The 4,074-nt window shown below is 41.9% G+C and overlaps 1 pseudogene; it reads right to left on the bottom strand.

The window, feature by feature from the left end:
- Positions 1–2,135: 2,135 nt before the first annotated feature.
- On the bottom strand, positions 2,136–3,661 carry LOC116756367 (annotated as a pseudogene).
- Between the last annotated feature and the right edge of the window lie 413 nt (positions 3,662–4,074).

Raw genomic sequence — 4,074 nt, 5'->3', positions numbered from 1 at the left:
TTAAGATATTCATTTTAGCTAAGTGCACGATTTTTTTTAAATTTCCAAAAGATTATTCTTGATTTGGTGAATTTAAGACCCCTCACACATATAGCCATAGTTATGTAATCAGATATACCAATTGCACTATTTATAGCCTGTATGTCTTTACCTGTTTTTTGTGTACTATCTCAATCCAAATCCAATATGGGTGTATTAAAATCTTCCACTTGCACTAAAAGAAGAAAAAAAAAACCACACAATATGACCTCATTCATGTATATGTAAAATTACCCTTAGATGTGTATGAACTTTCTTATTCCCAGGTGTTACTGCCACCTGACTGCCATCACCATCCATTCTTATTTCTACCAGATCAGGGTTTCTATCATATCAAACCTTCCTATTTTTTAAAGTTGATATATCAGTGAGTACTTCTATAGACTGGCCCTGTAAATATTTGGCAAATTCCTTAGATCTAAGAATAGCTTCTTTAGCATGGTTGTTTTTCAGGATAGTAATGAAGAAACACCAAGAAATATCCCTTTGACTGTACCTGGTTTGAGTCAGTGCCCAGCCTCATGCTAGCTGCCTAGTCTTTGAGTCTTGCCCATGACATATAAGATTTTATTTCCGGGCTTCCCTGGTGGCGCAGTGATTGAGAGTCCGCCTGCTGATGCAGGGGATGCGGGTTCATGCTGCGGTCCGCGAAGATCCCACATGCCGCGGAGCGGTTGGGCCCGTGAGCCATGACCACTGAGACTGTGCGTCCGAAGCCTGTGCTCCGCAACGGGAGAGGCCACAACAGTGAGAGGCCCGTGTACAGAAAAAAAAAAAAAAAAAAAAAAAAAAATTTTATTTCCAAGATGTGATTCCATGTTTAGGACAGTAGGTGGGACTAAAACCTCAATGCTTCTCATAAGGAACACTGATCTGGGTTTTTCTCCCAGATAAACTCTAATTTAGATTGTTTCTTACTGAGCCACTTTCTTGATTCTCATATACAGACTACAATCCAGAGTATATGGTTTTTGTACAGTCTTTAATATTTCTTTAAAAAAGTTAGAAAAGAAAGAAATGCAAGGCATTTAAATGTGTTGACTACATTATAGCATCTATTGTATATAAACCAAAAGATTAAAAAAAAAAAAAAAGACTGTGTGCCTATAGAGAAAACAATGTTAAAGGAAAGAAAAATTTCATTGTCACGGAAAGCACTAGCCCAAAAGCCGGTTTCTCAATGTTTCTCAGAAGATAGAATGTAAACCAGAACAACTGCTTTGTTCAGATTGGTTGTAAAACCAAGCAAAATAAATCTGACACTTCAAAATGTATCACACAAAATCAAACATGGAAGAAACAAAACCTTTAAAATTCAGTTTAAGTATCTAGATATATGGAAAGTCCAAGTGTTTTAACAAATACAACAAGTTTTATGTTGGTGAAATGAAGTTGGTTATTTTTTCTAAGCTGCTTCTTTAAGGTAGACTAATCCAATTGTTCTCTGAGGGAAGAAGTTAGGAGCTACAATTGCAATAGCTGTAAAAAATACTCTACTGGACCCTAATATTGTAATCTAGTAACTCATATCTTTTGAAGTTTTGGTAGGTTTAGATGTCTAGTTCAAAATAACTTTTAAAAGATGGTCAGTGGGCTATGCTCTGACCAATAAAAATATTAGTGAGCAAAATTAGGAAGTGACACGCTCCACATACAATTAACTTAAGTGTCTAAGACTTAAGGACAAAGCCCTCATTCACCTAGAACATCCATTCCAGAAATATGGAGGGTGTATCCAGTGAACTGAGATTAAAGTTTTAGACATATTACTGCTCACTTACCTCTGTATATGGCAACCAGGAGAACTGTGTATTCATATCAGAAATCTTAGAATTATCTTTGTACAATATTAAATTTTACAAATTTATCTGCAATCCACTTATTCTTCCCATTATGGCTCCTTCCAGGAAACTTGACACTCTCCTTTGGTGGTCTCAGGAATCTTTTCAACATAATTATTTCTTTAAAAAAAAAAGATTGCTTTGAGCATAAAATGCATATGTGGCTCTGCCATATTTATTAAATGGATCTTGAAGTATTTGATTCTTGGTTGAAGGTAGAAGATAGCCACACTGGTTTTAAGGGAGTTGTTATCTTCAGAAGTGTTTTTGTAAATCACTCTTCTCAATTTCTCCTTTTGTTGATTTACTTAAACTTTCAAGAAACTGTTCAGAAACTTTTACATAAGGAGCTAGGCTGGTCTTCTTATAATTTCTGATTCTATGCTTAATACCAGATTCAGCTTCCTTCTCTTTTTCCTATTCACTAGTGGAAATAGCATCCAATTCATGGCACATGGCACTTATGGTTGGTACAGTAAATGGATCAAACTGATCTACTTTCTGTAAATCAGTAAGCACAGTGCAATCTGGTTTAGGTTGACCACTAAAAGGCCTCTTCAGTCAATGGTTGATTCCTTTGCTAACACTGATATCCAGCTGTGGAAAACAGTACTGGAGCGCGATCTCTCACTACAGCCAGGGTCCACATTTGTCATTTTTGATGTTATTCTGACACCTTCTGGCTACCTTCTTCAAATGCTCCCAACCCTGAAGCGAACGGTGATGATTTTGGAAGCTTTGTTGATGTTCATCATGAATTGTTTCAGAAACAAGGCCTACAATCTTATTCCAGCTTTATTTTCAAGTATATCTTGATCAAGACATATTCGTCAATGTATTTTTTATTATGTTTATAGATTTTCTGACAAAAGGGTTAATTTTTTCACTTAGGTGAACTTTCTTTGTAACGTCTTGGCCACCCTTAACAAGCCTCAAATACTCAACTACCCCAGAAAGTACTTCAGAGGGCAATTTTAGGATTCATCCCAGACCCAGCGATGAACACCTCTCCTTCCAGAATATACCCAGAGACGATGCTTAAATCCCAAATCCTCGGGCTTCCCTGGTGGCGCAGTGGTTGAGAGCCCGCCTGCCGATGCAGGGGACACGGGTTTGTGCCCCGGTCCGGGAAGATCCCACATGCCGCAGAGCGGCTGGGCCCGTGAGCCATGGCTGCTGAGCCTGTGCTTCCGGAGCCCGTGCTCCGCAACGGGAGAGGCCACAACAGTGAGAGGCCCGCGTACCGAAAAAAAAAAAAAAAAAAAATCCCAAATCCTCCTTCAGGTCTCTGTCGATGGTGCATATGACCGATGTCATGAGAGCCCAGCACTTAGAACATTTGTCTACATCCTCTTTTCCAGATCACTCTGGTTGTTGAAGGATTGGTAGTGAACGTAAATATCCTTCCAACGTAAATGAATACTCACGGTGCCGAAAGTAATTCTTTATCACTCCACCAAAGTTGAGCCAGCGACAGTACTGGGCCCATGGAAAGAGCCTCTGGTAATAAAGCTTAAGCAGCTTGGGCAGCTGGGCGGCGTCCAACGCCTCCACAGAGCGCGGCACTCGTCCCAGGCCGGATGGCCCAGAGAATTGGCGGGAACCTCAACCGCAGCCTCGGCCACTGCGCAGGCGCGTCGCCGGCGTCAGCGGCCGTCTGCAGCCGCCCCTGGGAGTTGTAGCTCCCGCTTGGGAGATGGCCTGGCGCCCGGAGGCTCTGCAGCATCTCCGCCTATCCTCTGACAGTGGGTCCAAAGCTCAGATGGAGAGAAGGAGGCCATGCCTATTCCAGAAAGAAGTTCTTCTGCGGCAAGGTGAGTCCTTGAGCATATTAAGAATCAGCAGCCCGGTGAAGAGATACGTGAGGCAGGGCGAGGTGTGTGGGAAGGGGCAGGATGTCCCAGGTACTCCCCAGGCATGCCCCTCCTCCCGAATCTCCGCTCTGTTCACCAACCCGGAAGCTCCCAGAGTGATTTTCAGTACACTACGACTTGCCTGCTGCAAACCCCCCAAAACCCGTGTATGCCTGAGGACGCGGAGGTTGAAATAGAGGGGGAAGGGTAAGCTTATTTGCTCTCTCTGCTCAGGTGGAACTGCTGCCAGGAGTCTGAGCTCCACAGAGTATGAATTAACTTGAGATGGAGTTCAGAATTTGCTTATTAGTCTCCAAAACTTCAAGGCCAAAATGGTTTAG

Source organism: Phocoena sinus, chromosome 7 (genome assembly GCF_008692025.1).
Source record: "Phocoena sinus isolate mPhoSin1 chromosome 7, mPhoSin1.pri, whole genome shotgun sequence".
Classification (NCBI taxonomy): domain Eukaryota; kingdom Metazoa; phylum Chordata; class Mammalia; order Artiodactyla; family Phocoenidae; genus Phocoena; species Phocoena sinus.
The sequence above is the reverse complement of the archived record's forward strand: the minus strand, read 5'-3'. Positions and strand labels throughout refer to the sequence as shown.